The sequence below is a fragment of the Triturus cristatus genome, chromosome 11 (genome assembly GCF_964204655.1).
Source record: "Triturus cristatus chromosome 11, aTriCri1.1, whole genome shotgun sequence".
NCBI classification, from domain to species: domain Eukaryota; kingdom Metazoa; phylum Chordata; class Amphibia; order Caudata; family Salamandridae; genus Triturus; species Triturus cristatus.
This window is the reverse complement of record NC_140594.1, coordinates 789,101,739-789,127,412: the sequence shown is the minus strand read 5'-3', so window position 1 is coordinate 789,127,412 and position 25,674 is coordinate 789,101,739. Positions and strand designations below refer to the sequence as shown.

Sequence of the window (25,674 nt, the reverse complement as noted above, 5' to 3'; positions counted from 1 at the left end):
CTATGAACCTACAACCCACTACGGAATTAAAAGACACAACATTTAATTGAAATAAAATTAATAACTACTAAAAATGTAACACATATATTAAAAAACATAAACAATACTTATACAAAAAATACATCACACATTTAAAATATATACTAAAATACATAACACTGATTAAATTATATTTTAAACAACTATATTTTCGCAAATTATATTAATGACTTCTATACTTTTAAAATCGATATTTCTTATCTGAAAGTCAATATTCTTGACCACGATATTCTTGCTGTCGATATTTCTGTGTCACGCTATTTAAAACTCGATATTAGTGTAAGTCGACATTTCAAATTCGATATTTTGACCAAATATCCATACGGAGACAATTAATCAATCATACATGTGTAAATCGATGTATAGAAAATGTTAAATAAGGCAAAGGAGACTACAATGTGTAGGATTCAGATGTCAATCATACTGGGAGCCACCTTTTAAGAGTGCTTGGTCTGGAGAAGCACAAACTCATGATTCAGAACATAACACAGTGGTTAGGATTGACTTTAATAATAAGAATGTATTTCTATCCAAACATTTCTATGCAATATCAGGATAGAAAAACTGGGTAGGAAACATAACTTTGTAACCAGTACCATGCAGCTCTGAGATGGCATTTCCTTGCTCACTGTGCTAGATTATGGATGTAATGTAATTTATGAACTACACAGTATCAGCATAATCTATGTGACAAAAGCAGTAACCCCCTGAGCTATCCACACAAAATATTGTTCTTTGATATGCATGGTACTCATTCTATGCAGCAGCCATATTAACGATCTGCGCTACCTTAGATAAGTGACAACTGCCACTAGACAAAACTCCTATCTCTCTCTAGCAGGTACATTAAGAAATCACCAGAGTTAACTTGACACTTTTATTGTTGCCCTTAAAACTACTAAATATACAAGGAATTTGGCAGTCCTTTGAAAACTGCTGCACTGTTACAAATCCAGTACCCCACCCTTGCAGCCTTCTGGGTAAAGGCCCACCAGTCATCCAAAGCCATGTACAGCCATTCTGACCTTAATGCTGTTCAAATCAGACAATGTCTTGCTGACCAGTCCACCAGCACTGACTGGCATGTGCATGCTGTGGCCACACAGATACAGTGTTCAACATAAAAAAACGACAATTAATGTGTTATTCACCTTACCTAACTGATGGCTAGACCGATAGAAGGGGTGAAACTGAAATGTTTGCTTTTCTTAAGTTATGAGGGCATTTGAAAATCTTGTGTCAACTTCAAAAAACAGATAATTTTATCTTACTTTACTTGTTGCTTCTGTTAGAGGTTTGCCCAGGGCCCACAGCTTACAGGAGTCACAACGACCGGCACAACAACAGGGGGACACGGACAGTTGAGATTCTAGTTAAATCAATGAAATCAATGTGACAACTCAATCAGTCTCACTCTCACACGATCTCACCTGCCCTGCCCGAGGTTGGACCGTCTGACTCTGTCAGAGAGTGACAATTAAGTGAAGAAAGTCACTCGTGGCCTGGTCTCAAACTTGCGATGATTCTAGTCAGTCACTCTAGAGTCTGACACCCAGCACCAATGCAGCAGGCACAAGTCTGACTCAACTCTGACTCCGAGGCTGCCCCACGTCAGCACAGCTTTCACTGCTGCATTGGGGCTGGACAATAATTTGACCCGGTCGACGGTCCCAAACATGGTGGTACCATGTCACCATGTCCTCAGCTAGAGTAGGGTGCAGCAGGTGTGCACATCAAGTTGCACAAATGCGCTGCTAACTACAGTCACGCCCAGCCATGCTGCGCTTGTTTCATGCTCATTCTCTTAGCTTCCTGACCCAGGCATGCATAAGATATGTAGAATGTATCAAATTAAGGACTGCGCCAGCCAGCTCGGCAATGGTCACCATAGCAAAGAGTGAGATGAGTTATTTTCCCTACCCAGGACCAGCTTGGAGGCCATCATGATGTCTCTGCAGGCAGAGCTTCAGCACAACAGTACAATCAAGCCCTGCTCACGCTGCGGCTGATTTTATGCAACCAGAGTGGTTGCCAAGGCTGACAAACAGCCAGGGGTTGCAAGCAAGGAGGCAAGGGTTTCAACAGGTGGCTTAGGGGTTGGAGTTGAGACCCCTGGCAACCCCTATTAGAAGTCCATGCATTGCAATAGTAAGAAAGGGGTTGAAAGGGAAATCTAAAATAGCAAAAAGAATAAGGTTTTTTAGATGGTCAAACTTAAAAGAAACTGAGACATTATTTTCCTCACAAAAGAATAATATGCAAGTTAATAGAACTCAATCTTGAAAGGAAGAGTGGATCACATTTACCAGAAGACATGCATGAAAAATCTTTTGGTGAGGATTTATATGTCTAGTGAGGGGCAAGAAACTGTCATGCATCTAGGGACAGGGTCACATCTAAAAATGTCTTAAGGTGCAGCATTGCAACATGTCAACATTTCAGAATTGTAGGTTTGGTTCCTAAATTCATCAAAACTTTTATTTATAATGGCAGTCAAATCCCATGGCCAATAATAAGTTTTGTAGGCTCTGTGATGGGCGGGTCAGTCATAAATTTACAAGCGGAATATTTATAATATGAGGTATATGATTGGTGTTCAGCAAAATCAGTGTGCTGAAGACTGTGAGCTTGATTGAGGAACTGTACTGTTTGCTAATTTAGAGGAATTGCGCATCATGGGGGATTGTTGGGACGATCCGATTAAAACACTAACGACATATTGAAATATATCCCTTCACCTTTCACCATGATTATGTGAAGGACTCCCCATTCAAGTGCACTGCTTAGTGAATGAGGAAGTCCAAGGTTGTGAGCTGGGAACAGAAGATGTGAAAGAAAATAAATTAACATAGGGCCCAGTAGAATTGCAAAGTCTACTATAAAATGGGGGAAAGGAACAGAGAGGGGGAGAGTGGTTGAAATGTATGAGAAAAGTTGTAGTAGAATTATAGTAGTAGTAGTAGCATTGTTGAACATTAGTTGTAACATTGCTGTTGTTTGTGTACAGCATTAAGTATGCGTGGTCAAAGTGTTAGTCTTTGTTAGTGATGTATGGTTTGTTTTTCATCAGGGTGGTTCATGTAGAAAATGGATTAGACCTACATAGGTTGACAGGGAACATAGTATGCTACATTGTGAAGACCTGCACGTTGGGTTTGGAATTGTTAATAATAACATTTATTTTGGAAGGAAACAGTCTTGAAGTATTCCACATGCTATCATTACCTCTCCTTGGTGTGTTGGTAATTATAGTAATATAGAAAATATTATTTGGTTGTGAAACCATAAAAGCACATGAAATCTAACACAGTGAGTACAAACAAGGCAACTTCATTACATAAATCACAACAGCATTTAAAACAAGTACAGAGTTCATTTAAGTAATCTTCCCGCAAAGTAAAATCAAACAAACATAAATACATACAATAAAGTGCATAGTGAAAACAGTGCGGAGTCTACAATAAACACGCTATGCATGATAGTTGCTACCAAGGAACCCCAAAAAGGATATCCTGCAATTGATCATTATTTCCCCACAATTTTATGAAGCCTAACAGAGGCAGAGGTAAACCTTTAGATTGCATGCATAACCAGTTTGGAATGAAGAAGCAAGAGGTGTAGTAACACTGGCCTGCATTGTCTAATATCAAAGATTCTGAGAAGTGGGACCAAGATCGTTTTCCTTGGGACCTTGTTTAGGTCACAGAAAAAGAAAATGCAGCTGTGATTGTGGTGATTTTGCATCACAATGGCAGGCTTTCAGATCTTTATCGGGGTTGGCATGAGATGGATAAGCAACCAGCAGGTAAGCCACATTCTGGGGAAATCTTACAAGACAGTACCTTTGTGTGCTAGGAATAATAAGCAGGCAGGGCTCTATGCTAAAAGTCGCCCTTAATAAAGTGTAGGTTTGGACCTGCATCTTACTGCTTTCCTTACCTTCTCTGCTGGTTTCCAGAAGGGCTACCTTTTTAACAAGGGGTTTGGAGTACCCTGTAAGGGACTGTGAGTTATTAAAGTATTCATGTCAACCAGTTCTATACAGCTGTGTCTTAACATACTGTAGCCACTGAAAACAGTGTACATTGTCCAGGGTCAAACAGCCTGTGCTAATGGCCTTATTAAAGGTGGTTTCAGGACAGCACCAAATGAAATCCATAAGAGTGTCAGGGCTGACTTAATTATATCCTCTAAGGGGTCGATTCCGATCCGGGTCGGACAGCTCTCCGAGAGCTGTTTGTAGCCTTACCTTGCGACCGACCCGTACCCGGAGCCGGTCTGTCCTGTTGATGAAGTACGATGCGCATAACTGCCAAAAATCCGACCGACACGTAGGCTGTGATTCAAGCTCCCTTCTCCATCCGAGCCGTAACTCCTAACGCCAAACCGAGTCGCCCGGAAGCAGTAGCCATAGCAGTTTCCGCCCGCACAAGTACGATGCGTACTTCCTACATGCCGGACGGGTCACCACGTACGGCACGTCACAGCATCCGGAAAAGAAGCATATCAGCTACGATTCGCGCCAGAACACAATCCACGGCTACGAGACGTACCAGTTTACAATGCGTATGAGACGGAGCAACAAGCAGCGTGTATGAGACGAACACATCATGAATCTCATCGCGCAGGTCATACCAGTACTGTACATCTATGACCGGATCAGGAACAGACGCGACCAGCGTAGACGGTAAGTCAGACACCCACCACACAAACAAACAACACGTACCCGCCAAATGTCACACACACCCAGAGGATCCATATCCTGTCCACTAGCAACAGGCCACCATAGGGGTTGCATGGCCAGCACCACTACCACCCCAACTCATAGGGCTTATGTTGCCCATCACTACTGCCACCCCCACACATAGGGCTTATGTTGCCCATCACTACTGCCACCCCCACCCACAGGGCCTATGTTGCCCATCACTACTGCCATCCCCACCCATAGGGGACCTGTTGCCCATCACTACTGCTACCCCCACCCATAGGGCTTATGTTGCCCATCACTACTGGCACCCTCATCCATAGGGCCTATGTCGCCCATCACAACTGTCACCCCCACCCATAGGCCTCATGTTGCCCATCACTCCTGCCACCACCACCCATAGGGGACCTGTTGCCCAGCACCCCTGCCACCCCCACCCATAGGGCCTATGTTGCCCATCACTACTGCCACCCCCACCCATAGGGGACCTGTTGCCCATCACTACTGCCACCCCCACCCATTGGGGACCTGTTGCTCATCACTACTGCCACCCCCACCCATAGGGCTTATGTTGCCCATCACTACTGCCACCCCCACCCATGGGGCTTATGTTGCCCATCACTGCTGGCACCCCCACCCATAGGGCTTATGTTGCCCATCACTACTGCCATCCCCACTCATAGGGCTTATGTTGCCCATCACTACTGCCACCCCCACCCATAGGGGACCTGTTGCCCAGCACCCCTGCCACCCGCACCCATAGGGCCTATGTTGCCCATCACTACTGCCACCCCCACCCATAGGGGACCTGTTGCCCATCACTACTGCCACCCCCACTCATAGGGCTTATGTTGCCCATCACTACTGCCACCCCCTCACAGGGCTTATGTTGCCCATCACTACTGGCACCCCCACCCATAGGGTTTATGTTGCCCATCACTACTGCCACCCCCACCCATTGAGCGTATGTTGCCGATCACTACTGCCACCCCCAACCATAGGGCTTATGTTGCCCATCACTACTGCCACCCCCACCCATAGGGCTTATGTTGCCCATCACTACTGCCACACCCATACCATAGGGCCTATGTTGCCCATCACTACTGCCACCCCCACCCATTGGCCAATGTTTTCCATCACTACTGCCACCCCCACCCATAGGGCCTATGTTGCCCATCACTACTGCCACCCCCACCCATAGGGGACCTGTTGCCCATCACTACTGCCACCCACACCCATAGGGCCTATGTTGCCCATCACAAATGCCACCCCCACTCATAGGATGGGTGATGCAACACACATCCATAATACACCAACATTAGGTATGTCAGCAAAATACATCCCCCTAACATTATGACAACAGTGTGTAGTCTGTGACAAATGCCCACAACAGTGGTTATGACTTTGAACATACAATGTAACTACCATCACATGTGTGACCAAAAACTGAGTGTGGCCTACACAAGGCAAGCATCACTAGCACTGTGTCAATGTAAAAATAACACCCCCTCACTGTGTAGAACAAAAGTTAAGTGTGTGCTTCCAAACTGCAGCAGATGTTGAGCAGTGTGGTGATGGGGTCCACAACCCCCCTCATCACAGTGACCAAAAGGTAAGTGTCATCATGGTCAAAACTGAAAATGCCAAACAGCATGTAGGATTTCTGTTCCCAACAAATGAAACACTTTTGGGCCAAAGTAGTGGTTGTGTTCCATACCCACAGAGATGTGGTGAGGCTAACAGTGCTGTGAAAACCTAACATACTTTCGGCCATGTGCAGACAAGCACCACCCATGGGGGTTGACAATGCATACAGTGTACAATGACACAAAAGCAGAAGTGACCATCACAAAGCATACACACATCTCGAAAATAGACACACAAATCAAAACAACCTGTGTAGACTGTAGGTGTCAGGTCACAAACTCCCATTCCATGTCAGCAATGGCACCTAACTACCAGGATGAATGTGCAGAATGATGTGATATGACTCACAGGGACAGCAGGGTTAATCACAAAAAGAACAACCAGACAATCGCCCACAACAGCAATACCAATGCACTGGTGCAGATGCACAAACAGGCAACCTCACACAGCACATCTGACACAACATGTGAGTGTGTGTCTCAGTATCCACAGGCAACTACACAACACACGAGGGGGGCTGAACCACAGTGAGACAGATGTGGACACAGTGCCATACAAAAGTAAACCATCAATGGTCCCCCCCTTAGTGGGCAATCAGGCATTGTGAGATGAGAGGGAGCACAACAGACACATGTGACACAAGCTGGAATGAACAGCAACTAACGCAGCAAGAGACTGACACACAACAGCTCTACCCCCAGGTACCAGACATTGGGGTGACACAAGCATGCATGGCATGTCCACTGTGCTGACAAAGGTAGATGTTGTACAAACTGTGAAACCCAGACATGTGTACTGTGCCACAAAAGTACATCACACCTACACAAACACAAATCACTCAGCATGGCCCTTCATCCATGGACAAACAGGAGCTAGGGGCCCATCCATGCAAACATTTACATCAGTCCACCCTCAACACCACACACCCTGAACTGCACCAATGTGCCTCTGTGAAGCCCACATGGACAGGTGACATTACACATGCACCCATGACAAATACAGTAATGTTGGGAGGAACTAAGGTGCACAGACTCATCACACAAGGACAGTTTACAACCCTGGTGAATGACAGACATACTGCACAGTATGCGGTACATGGCCATGACGTCAAAGCTCATGTTACCTTCAGCATCCCTGCCACAGTCCCAGGACAATGCAGAAGCCAAGGAGAACCACAAGGCACACATGCTGACACCTGCAAACATTGCAGCCGTGAACCGGACAAGTGGGATCAGTCACACACACATACACATGTCTCAATCACTGAAAGGTACCACCTAGGGACATCGACATGATATTGTGAACAAACAATTGCCTTGGGGACCCCTGACTGTGTCCCATCTGCGTCTGACAACATCATCACCACTCAGAACACACAAATCTCAATGATGACACACCAATTAACAGTAGTGTGTCATGCACCCACACATCTGGTAGCCCATGGCAAAGTTGTGCAAGCATCAACAACAGGAACATATCAAGGGAACACTGCCTGTGCATGAAAAGGGATGTGGACACACACACACATGCCCACACAACACGCAGCATGGGCCGAGGCAATGTGACGGAACAACACACTTACTTGAGGGGACTCAACTCCTGTGGAAGCTCAGCTGTGCCAAAAATAGCCCCAACAGGTCTCAGTCATGTCAGCAGAACACTTGGTCAGTCAGCCATCAGTTACCACACAATGAAGGCTCTGGTCACAACAGCCTGGGTACGGCAGTGTCCCTTAAGTCATCTGCACATACTCAATACATATGTCCAGCAAGTTGCACAGAGGACCCAGTTGCTCCTATACCAATGATGCCCACACTTACATGTCCAGTGGAGATGCGCCCACAGTCAGGGAAATAGACAAATTGGACAATGGGAAGCACATCATATGTGCATGTGTGCAAGCCACAGATGTGACCATGCAAATGAAATGTTTACAGAGTGTCCACAAATTGTTAATCATGACACACCCATTTAGCTGCAAAGGATGATATGGATAACGACCAGAATAGGATACATATTTCATGGACCACATGGAGTACCTCACATCAACACCTCAGTATTCAACATTTGAAATCCAGCATTAAAACTGCAAGGTCATGCTAAACATCATCAACATAATGTACAGCTAAATCAAAATCACAAGGATAAAGAAAAAAGCTTTATTCAGCAGATGAAAAATTCAAAGTCCTTTCAAAACAAAGGCCAATGGCCAGTCCATATCCAAATGACAAGAAGTTAACTTGAGTGACAACTGTCACACGTTGCTTGCCTGCACTGGTAAGAACAGGGGACATCCCCTCGGAGGGGCATACATGGGGGCAGGCCAGGCACCACAGGGACAGGATCAGGGCGCAGCAGAAGGAGGCAGTGAAGGGGTGGTGGATGCAGGAGAGTTACTGGCAACTGCAGTGGAGCTGACTGAAGTAGTGTGTGCAGTCACAACTGTGGGGCACAAGTCAGATGGGGTGTGTGCCAGCACAACTGCAGTTGGCAGGTCAGATGGAGTGGACTGGGTCCCCACTGCAGTGCCCAAGTCAGACGGGGTGGTTGTGGATTCTACTGCAGTGCCTAACTCAAAGGGAGCGGACTGGGGTTTAGGCGAGGTCGGCAGGACAGAGAGGGGGGACACGGTCCCCACATCAGTGGCACTAACTGTCTGACCGGAGGTGGAAGAGCAAGTGGCAGGGGGGGGGGGCCTCAACATTTTGGGGTTGGTGTATCTGCGGGTAGGGGAACCTGGGGCAAGGTGTGGCAGGGGAACCTCTGGAGTGGTGGCCTGGGGGATGGAGGACGGAGACTTCGCCGTAGTGCTGTGTGGCGGGGGTGGGGTCTTGCTCTTCCGGCTCCGGGGAGACTTGCGGGTGGAGGCCTCAGTCTGACTGCACCTGGGGGAGGGTGTCCAGGTGAGAGGGGCACTCCCATCTGTGTGTGGGGACTTCCTCTTCCCCTTGTAAGCTGGATCTGCTGGGTCGGTGGGGAAGAGGCCAAGGTCACAGAGGCAGAGCTTCTGTGGAGATGGGGTTGCAGGTGAGGCAAGGGAAGGGGGCTGGGATGGAGAGGTATCGAGGACTGAGGAGTGGTTGTGGATGACTGTGTGTGTGCCTGCAAACTATCCCCTGTGAGTGTGGTATCAGTCCCCTGCGCTTGCTTGTGTACACGTCTAGACCTTGGTTTGGGTGTTTGTGTGCTGCCAGTGTCTGTGGGTTTGTGAGAATGTGCAGGTGTGTGTGTGCTTGGGACAGGTAGGGTGCTAGGAATCGTGGGTTGTGCAGGGGTAGGAGGGGTGCAGGACTGTTGGAGGAGGGACACTGCTGCTGTCAGGGAGGAGCCAACAGACTGATTGGTCCTCTGTAGGGCAGATATGCTCGATGAAATGCCCTCCATGAACGACACCAGTTTTGTCAACAGACTGGTGTGTGCATGGAGGACACTCGGCATTGATGTCTGCCCTACATGGATCTGTCTAAACAAGTCCACAGACTCCTCACTCAGGGCAGCAGGGGACACAGGGGCAGGGGGTGCAGTGCCTGGCACAAAGGAGACATGCTCCCGAACACGGGAGCCTCCACGGACCTCTTGGATGGGAGCCGATGGGAGGGTGGTGAAGGTGGTGTTGGGGGCGGTGGCAGGGACAGCCTCACTAGCTGGGGTTTGGTGGCTGCTGAAAGCCGCCTCCACAAGGGAATCATCCTCCGAGCTGCTGTGGCCCTCAGCTGGGGTGGATGGTGCTGAGGACTCCTCGGTGTGGCTCCACTTGCCCTCCGACTCCTCGCCTTCTGTCCCAGTCAGGCTCTGTGGCTCCTCCTGGTCCATGGAGCTGTCCCCCTCCTGTGGCCGTGGATGCATCTGGATAGAATTAGGAAGTCACCTGCACTGACTGTACACACCACAGTGAGTACATCACATCACAGGGCAAGCCCTGGCATCATCAGCTGAACACTGCTCTAAGTGCTCACACTGTTTAGAATAAGCCAATTGTCAGTCTCACCATCAACCATGGCACTCATATCTATCCTGGACTTGCACCCATATGTCTGTTGCATGTTGGATGCTAATACCCAAATGTGTCGACATACACCACCCACACATTTGTTGGACATGCAAGTGAACATGTAGGAGTATGTCACTATACACACAGCACATCTCTTGCCACTGACTCAGTACAGGTGTCAGGATGAAGGGATGGACAGAGACTCATTTCACATGCTTGTGATGCATGCCAGCAACACACACTATGATGTTCTCATGTCCTGATAGTCAATGCCACAATGGGGTGCATGGAGCACACTTGAACGCAATGCAGGATTACTCATAGCAAGTTAAATGCCATGGCACTGGCATACCTGGAAAGTCAGTTAACACTGTCTCCTGTCACAGGGGCAGGGCATCCAGACAACAACAGTATGCACAGTGTCACAATCATAGCTCAGGGGTAAAGCAAACTCTGCAACTGACAAGTGCACTTGCCCATCCCCTGCAAACAACATATCCCTGACCCAGAAGACCCCACATCATACAAATCAGACATATGGGTCTCTGAGAACACAACTCCCTGTACATTAGCACATCACAGTCTGCTGTGCATGTAACCAAGCTGCCTGAAGTGCACAGTTGCATACACCATTGTGCACTGTCAAGTGGTCATACACCTATATGTCGCACAGGTCTTGTCTCTCATAGTCACATCTCAGATGTCCTGCTGACCCTCAAACCCATGAACACCCCAGTTGTTTGTAATAGCAAGCCACACCACAATGACACAGAGGCAGACACCTGAAGGCACATGTCCCTAAGCACAACCTGTAAGTTGATACACAGGAGTGGTAATACAGAGTGTTTCTAAATGTCCTTGCGTAGGCATGACTGCCCAGGTCTACGTGAAACAGTGTTTAGCCCAGGACAGTAGTCAGGTAGCTAAGCAAGTGTGACACACTTGATATACATACTCCTGAGGCACACAAATTGGAGTCCCCTGCTGCATGGGTTTGTTTGAAATACCCCAGCCACATGTGGCAAGTCAGACCAGCAATTCTACCCCATATCAAGGGCACACACAGATCACATGTCAGATCTCAGGCATTGTGTAAACAATTGACCCACCCATGAAACACACAACAGAGTCACGGTAACAGATGCTGTCCGGAAGCTGAAGCATAGCTGACTGCAGGGACACAGTGCCCTAGTGACACAAGCAACAGACTGTAGGGGCCACACCTGTGGATCAGATGAGGAGGGTGCATTACACAATTGAGGGACATGAGTATTGGACTACAAGACCTACGTAATGTGGAAGTGTGACCAAGCCAAAAGACTGCAATTAGCATGTCAGACATAGTACACAGATTAGGCATGGAGTTACCCCCTCCTTGCTGCTGTCTAGCCTTCAGCTGCCCATCCAGGTCCGGGAAGACCACCGCCAGTATCCGGAGCATGTGGGGGGTCAGGGTCCAGTGTCCGCCCCTCCTGCAAGGAGGCGACAGCTTCAGCTGGACCCTTGCGATCCTCCGGGTCCAGCCCCAAAGGTCCTGCCACCTCTTCTGGCAGTTGCGGATCTGGCACTTGTAGAACCCACCGATCAAACTGCCCGGGCGATGGTCAACCATATCTCCTGCTTCTGGTGGGCATCAACCTGTGAGGATGACAAAGTTAAAAGTCCATTAACACACATGCCCCGTATGTGTGCTGCACACAGTTGGAGATACATGTCATCATCACAAAGGAAAATGAGTGACACAGGTAGTGCACCCATGGAAAAGGACAAATGCCCTGCATGTCTGAAATGTTAACAATGCCTGGGAAGTTTAAGCTTGCACAAATGCACTTTAGCTGCAGAACACCTGTCCATTACATGTACCTACACACTTTGGTGGATGAAAGTATTCAGTGAGTATGCTTGCCACTGGTGTACACACTGCTAGTACTGCTAGTCAGACAACATGCACAATTAGGAAGGCAGTGGACTGCACACTCACCTGCTCCCCTGGTTTCCCATACAGCTTGCTGTACTGTGGAAGGAGCCCGTCCAGCAGGGCCTGGTTCTCCTCCTCAGTGAAGGCTGGGGCCCTCTCCAGAGTACGTGCCATAGCAGTAGCCAGAGGATGCACAGACAGCAGCAGTGGTAGCAAGGATGTGGTCCAGTAGCATGTAGTGCAGGCAAGTGAGCTCCAGGGGGCCAGCCAGTCTTATATCTGTGCTGCAGAGGCAGACTCTGTGCCATGTGTCCCCAGTGATAGGTCAAGCATGGTTGCATTCTATGAATCTGGCCAATCCATGGAAATGTACGACTCGTACACGTCTTCCGCATCGTTCAAATCTTCACCTTCCAACTGAATTTCCAGAGCACAACTTGTACAAGTTTTGAATCTGCATCTGTCTCCATGACAGTCCAGAGCCAATGGGTGTGCCCGGCTCGGTCATCTGACTGTACCACGCGTATTTTAAAATTACACATGCACCCGTCTCCATGCGATTCAATGGCCAAAGCGTACGCCTGTCTCGGACCATGCCTGCCCGACGCGCATGCATGATAGTCACCCGCATCGGGCCTCATTCCAGTCAATGGCAAAGCGTACGCACGGCACGGTCATGAACCGTGCAATGCGTGCACATTGTCACCCGCGTCGGGCCTCATTGCAGTCAATGACAAAGCGTGCGCACGGCTCGGTCATGAACCGTGCAATGCGTACGCATTGTCACCCGCTTCGGGCCTAATTGCAGTCAATGGCAAAGCGTACGCACGGTTCAGTCATGAACCGTGCAATGCGTACGCATTGTCATCCGCATCGGGTCTCATTGCAGTCAATTGCAAAGCGTACGCACGGCTCGGTCATGAACTGTGCAATGCGTACGCATTGTCACACGCGTCGGGCCTCATTACAGTCAATGGCAAAGCGTACGCACGGCTCGGTCATGAACCGTGCAATGGGTACGCATTGTCTCCCGCATCGGGCCTCATTGCAGTCAATGGCAAAGCGTACGCACGGCTCGGTCATGAACTGTGCAATGTGTACGCATTGTCACCCGCGTCGGGCCTCATTGGTGTGACTATTTGACGGCTTCAACACACAATTGTGAATGTGTGAATAGCAGAGTAGGCATTGTTACTGAATAGTAACCATTAATATGCACATTCGTACATGACATGTCTCCTGTAAATAAAGAATTTGATAATCCTTCATCATTTTGAACCAATCGGGATCTGCCAGTTTCCCTGCAACACCAGCTAAGTTCCAGAAAAGAAATTTAGTATCCTGTGAAGTTGGGTCGGAGCATATGGAAATAATGAGATTGATGGTAGTAGCAGACACACAATTGCAAAATTGCCCAGCTTCATTAGGCAGAATGGGGGCAAGTGTAGGACATTTGTGAGGGTTATAGATGACATATTAGGACTGCGAGAGTGAGTATTAAAGTCAAGTCCATGTTTGACACCCTCTATGTCTTCAGGGCATGGTAGATGATGAGAATTAGTGTCCAACATCAGAAGGGGGCCTTGAGTTTCCCATATAGACCCCAGCGAGTCACACTTGGTGCCACTTGAGTTCAAGCCCCTCCTTTTTACACTACAGTCCCAAAGATCCAGCATCAGATGGTTGAAATGGAACCAGTCTGATTTTGTTTCATACAGACAATCTTGTCTACCAATCAATCAATATCCACTATGCCAAAAAACAGTTACGTGTTGGTATGCCAAATGGTGAAGCTTGGGAACACAATGATAGCAGTCGAAATGGTGTAATTGTGTGATCAATCAAAGGCAGCAGAGCATTATATGGCCTGTAAAAATTGCCCAGAGGGATCACTTGTATTGTGTTTTTGCAATAGACTAGTCTTGATGTGCACTGCAATAAAAGACCAGCCAAGTGTGCATCCGAAGATTAACAACGATACAGTCTCCTTGCTCTCTCTTGGTACTATTTCCAATCCACAAGACTCTCTGTACCATGATTATACTATTGGAGCTAGTACAACTATTGAGGCTCCCCCACAATGAACACAGCCATTGAGTTACTTTGTTCTTCAGCTCCAAAAAGTCCTCATTTTGTCCAGGCCGAAGGACCTGGACAGTTTTTACTATAATCACTAGGGGGTGGCTCTTTCAGGAGGGAGCTGTAAAACTACAGGTTGACCAAATGTGTCCCATGGACTGCCTTGGCTACAGAGTCGCCTAGTTGTCTGGCAGAAAGTGGCCCACTTGATGCTCTGGCCAAAGAATCTCCAGGTGCCGTCCGGGTAGTAACCAATAGTGAAGAGTGAGTAATCATGATATTATCAATCACTTGTGCATGCAACGGCCTGTCAATTGCCCCTTTGCGAGAGCTACTTGGTTCATGGTTCACTGTGGCATCAGCTGGTTGGTGAGTGGGCCAGGCTGTTCATTTCTCATACTCCCAGCCATTCTTGGTAGCCTGGAGACCTTTCCTAATATGTCCTTTAGTGCCCCTTTGATGCCCTTCAGTGCTAAGATGAACAGGCTAAGTACATTTGAAAGTGTGCCCTCCAAAAGTTTCAAGTCAAACGAAGCGCAGTCTGTGAGTGTTACGACCTCTCTTGAGGTATCAGGCGGGGACTCATTATCCCCCCCAGCTTTATGTGAGTTGCTCTTGAATTTGCCATCTGGGGCTGCTTTGACGTAGCGTTTGGTGACTACTGTAGCTTCCCTCGGTCCGATATTCGTCTGCCTTATATTGCCCTTTGACTTCTTAGATGGTTGAGAAGCAGTTCCTGTCTAGTTTGCTTCATCTGATATTTGGGCAATGTTCAGGGCTTTCTTAAAAATGTAGGAGTTGCCACTGCCCGGGACTCGGACAACCTCAACAGCCCCCTGAAGGCTTATCTGAGCGCCCTCGATAGGTTCACTTCTAGGGGTGCAAATAACAAATGGATCACTGGTGGGAGCCATGGACAGTGCTTTCTTAGTGGCACCCAGTCTTTCTTCAACCTGTTCAATTTCTGTATGGAGAGTGCCCATGGCATTTGTCAGGATGCTGGTGATGGTGCTTGATAATAAGATTTCCTTGCTGGCCACACTGGTTGAACTTAGGACTGCAGATTTTCTCTTGCCCATATTGTTGTTAACAAGGGAGTTCAGTATAGACGTTCAGGGGGAGTACAGATAGCCACAGACCCTCTGCATCTGCTTAGAAAGCTCATTACTGTGAAAATGTGTCCCTCTTTTGCCGCTATTTGCCACCATACAGCTGACTTAGTAAAAGGATTAGCCCAAACTCCTGGCTTGAGGAGGTAATACAGTAGTAATGACTTTATAATGCAGTTCCCAAGGACTTTGTGTGCACACAGGTCAGAATGGTTTGGCAGAAAGGCAGCTTACAACTGAAAATGCACCAGTCAGTGGGCTAAGAGTCAGCAGGGCACGAATCTTACTGGGAGAAGTTGCAAATGTCCAGTTGCAAAGAACAAAGGGGTGGCCCGCCCTGCTTTTTCTGGAGCAGACAGGTGAACACTGGCCCATCCTTGGTCTGTGCGCGGCCTACGCAGCGGAAAGTGTTTCTGTGCTTTATAGGGCTGATAGGCAGACACAGGTGTTGCAGGTAAAAGCGCTTCCTCTTCTCCCTCTATGCCCTCAGAGCAGCATGGGACATACAGTCTCCATCTCCCAGTGCAGTTCAAATGGTGTCCCACTGGTACTAATTATTTATGACTTCCTACGCTTTTGTTAAATTTCTAGTACAGTACTTAAATTGTGCCAACTCTACATCAGTCATCTATTGTGCTTTTCAGTTTACCGTGTCGGTAATGACAAAATGCTAGACATGTAATGATTAATGTCATTTTCACTATGGTTAAAACAGATTTTGAAAATTGCAGCCTTAGCAAAGCCTTCAATATGCTGGAAAACGTACATGTGCTGTCTTTCTTTCACAAGCCTTTACATTTACCAGTTGAGGAACAAATTATGCTTTCATAACCTTCTTTATGTTTTTATTCAATAACCTTTGTGCCTTTCAACTGCTTCATGGAGCTGTTTCCACCACAAAATAAGCCTTTTCAGTGTCAATGGTTTTGGAGTGTAACTGAAAATGCCCCTTCATACACTAGAGAGTTTATGCACTGAATAGCTCATCATACATGTACCCGCTGTGTCACTCATCCTTTTCCTCGTGAATATATTTATCCACCCACTGACTCATTCTTGCATTCACCCACTCACCCATCCACATTAAAACACACACAACTCAGAGAGCATTCGTAAAATAAAAGAATAAATGTAGAAAAAATGAAAATTGCTGCCTAGGCATTGGAAGACATAAGCTTGCAATAAATAATAAGTAAGAGTTAAATATAACAGTAGACAACTATCTTAGAATAGTATTGTGCTTAGTTTATACACAATGTATCAAAACGTCCCATAAAATCATATTAGCGTTACTGTTCACAATAATTAAGTCAGACATTATGGGTCTTATCACGAGTACGGCGGTCCATAGGACTGCTGTACTCGCGGTGGCTGTCCTACCCCTGCCACACTGCCTGCAGTATTACGAGTTAGGATCTCAGACCGTCCCAGTACCGCTGTGACCGCGGGGGATCCAGGATACCGCAGTGGTCGGTCAGCAGTCAGGGAGCTGCAATATGCTGGCTGTGCCGCTGTGGCACCGCCAAGCACATTACGACTTACCTGTCTGCTGCCCCCTTTCATGGTGATGAGCCCGTCAGGAAAAGATGGTGGAGAGGCAACAAAGGGGACCCCAAAAGTGCCCCTGTGAAGCTTCTGGGTCTAAGGCTGCATGTGGGTGGGAACATGTTGTTCCCCCCTAGATTTGCACCCCCAGGTTCTGCACTGTGTGGATGCATAACACACAGTGCAGGAAGGTGTAGTCAGTGCTGTCATGACAGTGGCTGCATGTTAGGCTCTCCTTTGAGACTAACAGGCCACCGCTGTGAGACGCCGCAGCACCGCTTGCCCGACCACAATTTAACTCGTATTCCAGCATGCGCATGCACTAAGGCTTTGGCGGTCCTCCAGCAGACGGCGCGGTTGTGGCACCGCTGCAGGACCATCAAAGTCATAACAAGGCCCTCTGTCTGTCATAACTATTTATAATAGATGGATTGAATCAATGGCGTCTGACATAACTTTTACAAATAAACCAATCAGGCACATAGCCTTTATTGTTGGCTTTGCACTAAAAGCAACTTAGGCATTCTGCATTGAGAATAAGCCTTTCCGCAAGGTGAACGTGAGGCATACAGTCTTAAAATTATAAGGATGTAGCAAAGTACAGTTGGTAAAATAATTTAATAATGTTAATAAGGATTTTCACAGTGCAACTGTTCTAGCCCCATGATTTGTCAGAGGCTGTACACAACCCCAAACCATTTGCCTAATATGACAATTTGTGATATTCCATGTAATGAAAAACCTGTCTACTGGTGTTAGCACAGTACCACATCAATCCACACTTCAAGGCCTTTCGCCTTTAATATTAGCTTCTCACAATAAATAAGTCAGGCCTGTTGTCGTAAATTGGCATAATAAAGATATCAGTAGTGAATATTGGGTTTTCACCATAAATCAGGCTTACTCTATATATAGAGCATAAGCGTTCCCAAAAGTCACATAGTGCAATATAAGCATTGTTTTTCAATGGAAACAGTCACATTCTACCCAATCAATAGCTTGTAGAGCAGAAGTTCAACATTTGTACAGAGCCTGAGCCTCACTTTCAGTACTGCCATTGAAGTCCTAGTTCAGGTGATGACAGAAGTTATGCTGATAGCTTCATTGTCAAACGAGAAACTAGGATTTATTACTTTTGAAAAATGTAAAAATATTTCCTGAAGATGTGGATTTTTTAACCTCTATCTTTTAGCCCCTTCTGTTCATGCTAGCGAGTTGAAGCCCCCTTGGTGTAGCCATGCACTCTATATTCCAAATTGTAATAATAATAATTTTTACTGGCCATTATGTGGTTTTCTGGACTTTCCTCATGAATTGCCCCTTTCAATCTTTAATGTCTACCCCTTTCCAAATTTTTCCAATGGAAACAACACTTCAATATGGATCACTGGAATGAAATACCTTCAAAAAATGAAAGGCAGTGAAGAGAGATTTGTTATGAACCTGAATTATAGAGTTAGACAGATAGGGATTTCTAGAGATCATTAAGGTTGGAGTGGGCTCTAGCACTTAAGGACCTGATCTAGAGTTTTTCTGATGGGATTCTTTGTCACAAGCTTTATGGATATCCCATCCTCTATATTCCAAGTGCCATAGGATAAAATGCACTTGTAATACAGTTATGTCATATTGTTCACTTTGTGATGGAGTGTCCCATCTTCCATACTAACAAAGAGATTTGTTACCAGAATCATAGAGAGCTAGGCAAATATAGATTTTTAGAGTTCATTAAGGTTGGAGTGGGTTCTTGCAGTTAAGGACATTATATAGAGTTTGACTGATGGGATACTGTGTCACAAGCCTACCCCATCCACCGTATTCCAAGTGTCATAGGATAAAATGCATTTGCAATACAGCAATTGCATATCTGTCACATTTGTGAAGGAGTATCCCACCTTGCAAATTATAAATCAGGCTGTTAGAATTTTATCCCGTTATTTTGCACGTGATAATGGGTGCACACTGTTCATATCAGGCAGTAAGGTACTTTAGTACCAAAAAGTAAGAAGGCATTTTAAAAAAGCATTTTCATTAATAGTGGGCTAGACATTTCTGTCAGTGGAATTATAATTCATGGTATGCTGTAATTGCACAATAAATGCATTAAAATGATTATCTTATTACAAGTCCCTTTCAGTGTCATAACAAGTTGTTCATAAGAAAATCCATCACTAATCACCAGTCCTAAGGTATTAAAGGTAATCTGTGATGTCACTGAGGTCCAGACCAACGTTTAGGCTGTTGTCTCTACATTTGAACTGTACACACACTGTTAATGCACTATCTATCTGTCGTAGTGCCTGTCACAAAGAGCGTGTCATGCAAAATTGACCCAGTAATTCCAAGTCCAACACACTGTAGCCCATTTTGGGCTCTGTAACTCAGAAAGGTGAGTTATTGGAGCGGAAATACCGTCAGGGATCCATATTTATGCCCCCCTGTATCTTAGTGTCCAATTACCGACTGACTAGGTTTGCACCATAGACTTTAAAAAGGCATTCTAACCAATAATATTTGATTGCTTCTTTGCAATTGTCAAGTGCAGATGTACCTCCAAATTACATTTGATTTAGTGAACGCTGTATCTATAGTTTGGGCCAGAATGGAGTCTGGCAGATTAATTAGTGCTATTTTTAGACTGTTTTTTTTTACTCTGGTTGCCTAGAGTACACATTTCCACTCTGCAGTGAATGAGATAACCCTCTGACCTTTCTTTTTTAAGACATTTCAGACATTTGATATTACTGAGGTTGGTGAATTATGGATTTGCTATTCAGCACTCCTACCTCTGCTCCTTCCACTACTTCTTGTTTTTCTTTCTCTCACACCCATACCCTGTTAGGTTTTGGCAGGGTAGTACTATATTTTATACCTGACTTGAGCCTCAGGGACAGAAGGCTCCAACAAACTTGCACCTGCACCTGGACTCTGCCATCTGTGAGTCCACTCTACAAAGTAGTACCAACGCAATCCTGGACCCTTGAAAGTGGGCCTAAGGCACTCTGCCAGCCTCTGTAAAACCCAGTGGAACTGACACATCTTCTGCTGTGCGACTCAAGTCCAAGCAGAACAAATCCATCGCTGCTGCAGCATGGATCTGAACTGCCATAGAAACCTGCATGGCAACGCAACCTGCTGCCGCATTGGAAGTACCGCAGCACGATAAATCCTTGGCGCAGACATTCGCACCCCAAATTGATGGCAGCCTCGAAGATGACTCCGGACTTCGCATCGCAGTCTCGTCTCACCTTGGAACCAACACAGTGCCTTGACTGCGAAAGCATTTCCAACTCCGGACTTCACACTGTAAGCCCTCATCAATGGGATCTTCGATGACGATGCAGCAGGGCCTCTCACTGCAGCATCAATGCATCTCTGAACCGATCACTGCTTAATTTGTTCAATATTAAGTGCCAGGATCCTGACCACTGCAGCTTGCACCACCCATTGCCCCTGTCATCGCTGCCCATGGTGGTACCACAACACCTACTTACCATCCCTCTCGCCTGCAAGTGCGACGATTCAGATTATTTCAGATCGCCAAAGCTAAAGGAATGGCAGGGGAGGCATGTACTAGTCATTTTTTATGTAAATTGTCTTCAAAAACAACTATTCTTCCGCTCATATCTAAATTAGATGAGCAGCGTGACCACGTGGCAGAATGTCATAAGTGTGCTGTTGACAATTAAGTGCTGGTGCCAAGCACCGGAAACCAATTGAGTGCTGGTGCCGGGCACCGAAAACCACCGGCTCAAATTAAGCACTGGACCCGACACATCGGTTAGGCTGTGCAACGCATTTTTTACGTGGGACCCCGCAACACTCCGCAAACCAGGATTTATTGGTTTGTTCAGCAGGCCTAATTGGGTCCCTGTTGCAGGCCTGCAGTCCATCCTGGCCAACCCGAACTTGTGACTTTGCCCTGGTCTGGCTCGGCCAGATATCCACAGTTGGCGCTTTATGGAGCTATTGTCACTATAATCTTTAAAATTGATAATGTCTGGTTCTAACAATGGTATTTTTGTCGTTTTGGTCACGTTTTATTTATTAAAAAATACTCTATTATTCTAAATCTGTTGAGGGCTGCTTTTGTGGGGTGTTTTACTGTATTACAGTTTAAAGTATTGCACAAATACTTTACGCATTGCCTCTAAGTTAAGCCTGACTGTTCTGTGCCAAGCCACCCAAGGGTTGAACGCCGGTTAATTTTAGGGTATGCTTGTGACTTCACATTGAGGAGAATTGTGGTTGCTGCTTGAGAAGGGTTTCACCACCCTCATCCAGTAAGCCAACTAGAGCACTTTCTCAAAATTGACTCACTCTCTGCTCAGCCTTCCCTATTGCTCAATCTCAACCAAACTTTTTTCTTAAATGAGTGAAGCCTACTGAGACTACCTCTAACCATTTGATCTTTCCTTCAAATCTCTTTCCATCCTTCTTTCTTTTAACCATACAAATATTCTATCTTCACTAAAGGACTCTTGATCCTGCAGTGCCTTCGAATTTCCTCCTTATAACCTTTCTACTCTTTCTTTCTAAACTTCTTGAAAGCACTATCTACCACCAATCAAGACCACACGGCCCTCCAATCTCTGACGGGCCTATTCCACTTGCTGTTGTCTCTGTTTAGCAATTGCCAGTCCTTTCACCCTTCAGCATAATTCCTATCTGGTTCCCATTGCAGTTTCTTTATCTGGTCAGAGCCTGGGTGATCGGGGGGGAGCTGGTGGGGGGCCAGAATCAAGCTGTGTTTCACACATTAAGTCAGAGGGTCAAAGACAATTGGAAACCGAATATTGTTGGCTGGAGTTGAATTCTACAGCATTACTACAGATTCAGGAATCATCAAAACACTTTGCCCTAGTCACCCGTTGATTTTCTCCATATAGGTCCTCTCTCCCAAGAGGGCCATGGCCCTGGTCCCACAGGACAAATAGGATATTGCATGTTTCCCATTATTGTCCTAGCCCTTTATCTAGCCAATCTGTGATTTCTGCCCCATCAGAGACATGAACACCGGGCCAAGTTTGTCAAGTCAACCACCTTCACTTCTGTAAACTCTTCAGCACATTATCCCTCTGATACCACCTAGGGTCTTTCTTCTTCCATCCGTATTCAGGATTTCTACTAACACATTCAAATGTATCTGCGAGACTAAATGATCCTGTGGTACATCGCACTCAACACCCTGTTCCAGTTGCTACATTTTTGGTCTGAAATCAATCCCAAAACTATTCTTTTTCTTAAATCTGTTGCCGCCCTTTGTCACCCTGATCCATCCTCAAGGTATCTGTCTGCATATCTACTTGACAACTGGCAGGTGGATTCCTCTTTCTGCAGACTCACCTAAAGAAACTCATACCTGCTGTGTGATCTTATTGTTCATCATGGTCTTCTTTTGAATTGCACAAAATCAGAATTTGGTAACACAATTGACATGACATTCACTGGGACAGGTTCGACACCATGGGTATGAATGCATTTATTTCTGGGACTCAGTGGTGAAAATTCTCATCTCATCTGAACCCTTCTTTTTATTTCTGCCACTTTTGTGAGGCCGGTACTCCAGCTTCAGGGAGACGAGGTAGCCTGCATGTAAGTGGTGCCCTGGATCCCGCTCCACATGCAAATTCTGTTCCAGAACATACTCTCACACTGGCAGAAGGGCTTTCAACCCCTAAATTCTCCAATTCCAAGATCTCCACTAATTTGAGAAGCTATGGGATAACATATCCTCTCAACAAATCTGTTAATGGCTATGATTCTGTGTCTTCCTCACCTTATGGTACTGTATAGATATACCAGCAAGAAGGGTGGTATACTACCCTGGGGGAACTCTTGGGTAAGAGCCTCTGGTACATGCAGGAGGTTGACTAGTCCTCCATCTAGAGAGAACTCTTAGTCATCGTGCGGACAACCCTGTTTTTTGCTTCGACCAGGAGGGAGAGGCACTCTCAGTGGGCACAGACAACTTGGAATCAAAGACAAATGAGAACCAAAAGGAGTATTCCGATCAAACTAGCTCAGGTCACCTCCTCTTTTGCTCCTGGGTGGAACTAAGTCTTTATTCTTTGTCTACCTCCTAATATATCAGGCATGAAAAAGCCCAGATGGACATTGTGAGCTGCGCCCTCCTTAGTTCAGGTCAGTCTCTCTCATCTTCTCTCTCTCTTGCTCTTTAATTATAGGACCTTTGTGGGTGAAGATGTCTCTCTCTCTCTCTCTGTCTCTCTCTTTCCTAGTTAGCCCTTTATGGACTTGACAGTAAGCGTTCATGTTCTTTTGTCCTGGTATAGGGGGCAGTTTTTCCCATTTCCGCCTCACGCCCTCTGTTGCATTTGCCTTTCTGTTTTGGTGCTTGACTGTGTCCACAACCCACTTGTCTTGATTTCCTGCGAGAGATTTTTGGGGAGTCTTTCAGTCACTTTTCCCAGAGTACAGTGAACTCCTATCCAGGAAGTGAGCGAGATTTAGGCTATTTCGAGGGCTGCAAAAAAAAAAGGAGCAAAAAACTCCTTCATCCTTAATTGCTGCCTCCATGTTCTAATGTCAAGAATGCCACCATAGTCTTGTGATGACCACAAGTCAAACAGAACGAAAAAAAGAAGAGCAGGTGCTTTAAACCTCAGGAATTTTCTCCCACAGAGCAAATGTTGTTGGAAGTCCACCAGACAATAGCAGGGTGAGCTTATGTCATGCTACAGAGTGATCCTAGCTGTACATGCATAAATAACACCCAATAAGCTTAATAAATTATGACAGAAACGCAGCAGTTTACTTGGAACTAAAAAAAGAAGTGTATGCGATTTTGCAAACAGTGATGGGCATGCACATAACCTTTAATGAAGTCAAGATGCGAGTAACAGTGTAATCTTCTCTTGATTTTCCAAGAAGTCACTGTTCTCTAATGCTAAGTGACTATCATTCACACTGACTGTACATCTGCATAATTATTCACAATAATCGCAAATATGCCAAACACCGATTATCTTGGTTCGTTGAAGGCCTCGTTCTATTTTGCGTGAGCTTACTGAAAAGCGAGTTTGCTTAACTAAGCACATTATTTCGGCGTACAATACAAATACTGACAAATAGCTTTTAGCAAAGTTCACCCTTCCTAGATCCACAGGCATAAAGATGAAATACATTGGTTTGTTGCTCATCTGTTACATTTCAAGACGGAAATGTCAGGGTTCCTTCCTACACAGAAAGGCGTTTTATCAGCTTTAAGCCATACTCGTAGCCCATTTAGATGTTAACGTTTTAGTATCACATTCAGCATCGAATTGAAAATTAGTCATTTTTGTACCCTTATGTGCATTGGTGTTTGCCAGAGTTCTAATGCACTTTACTGTTAATACCTTAGCTTGATGTGTGTGAACCTTTCTTCCTTAAAAAAACTGTATTTCACAGTACACTAAAAAGTAATACACGTTGTTTAAATAGTAGAAACTATTTACATTTTATTGAATATTCTCTGAAATGAGCTTGAAAGGGCCAGGCCCGTAAGATCTAGACCTGTTCTAGACTCACAATCCGATGGTTCTTTTTCGCGGCATGAAAGCGTGGAGGGGAGAGAGTTTCTCATGATTACCAAACCAATTCTACAGGAGCCACTTTAGATTCATAGTAACCACAGACAGCTCCCTATGGTCAGTCAATTTATTACAAAGACAGGAATAACTGAACATAAACACACCTCAAGATAAGAGTCTAAAAATACATTGTAATCAGCATAAAGCCAAATCTGCACACCCAGCATAATCTATGTAGCAGAAACAAAATGATTAGTTCGAGAAACAGAAAGCAAAGGATCAAAGAGCATTAGTCCACATTTACCTGCATCAAGGGTTGGTGAAAATAAAGCATTAATCTATCCCTACACTAACGCTAGCATGGCATCCCTACTTTCGCTTTCTAAAGGAGAGAAGTAAAAGGTGTCTGCACATGGAGTCTTCCTAAGAAGGATCACCACTTCAATGGGTCAGGTAGCATGAAGCTACAGAGATCGTTCTAAAGGACTCGTTCTCTTCAGGCAGAGAAGGAAGAAGTGGGGATCTTTCCTTACTTCCAACACGATATTGCAGGTACATTTCCGAAGAGGCCTTGCGACGGGTCACGCCATCCGTTCCGTAAACAAACCCATAGGTAGGTTTCCAATCTACAGCAGTTCTCCTGAACTGCAACATTGATGGCCTTAATTCACAGCCCTTCTCAGGTGTGAAACACGACAGTTTCTCTTATCAACTTGGGCTCATGATGTATCCCCTTCTATCCTCACCTGACTAGGAAAATAAAGAGATTATTCTATCTAACAAGGATGCTTCTTCCACCTGCAACACAACACGTGATAAAGGAAAAAGTCCACAGCGCACGTGAAATTCAACTGTTTCTAAAACTAGAGCTTCCAAGGAAAAAAGCATTTCAGGCCTACAGTTTCAGCCAACATAAGAATAATGGCACACAAGCTTTACAAATTTGCATAGGAAATAAATGTATTCAATTAGTATGACTACCTACATCTAAAGTAACACGTTTATTAGCAGATTAGAAACATGAATAAATTGCCAGCTGCACAACACGAATACTTCACGTTAAGGTTTACATTTATTTTCTGCTTATGTGCTCCATGTTACATTCA

At 45.7% G+C, this 25,674-nt stretch overlaps 1 protein-coding gene across 4 annotated transcripts in view; it reads left to right on the top strand.

Moving 5' to 3' along the window:
• SPHKAP (SPHK1 interactor, AKAP domain containing) overlaps positions 1–25,674 on the top strand; it is a 1,519,974-nt gene that overhangs the window by 1,323,680 nt on the left and 170,620 nt on the right. The gene's annotated exons all lie outside the window — the stretch shown is intronic.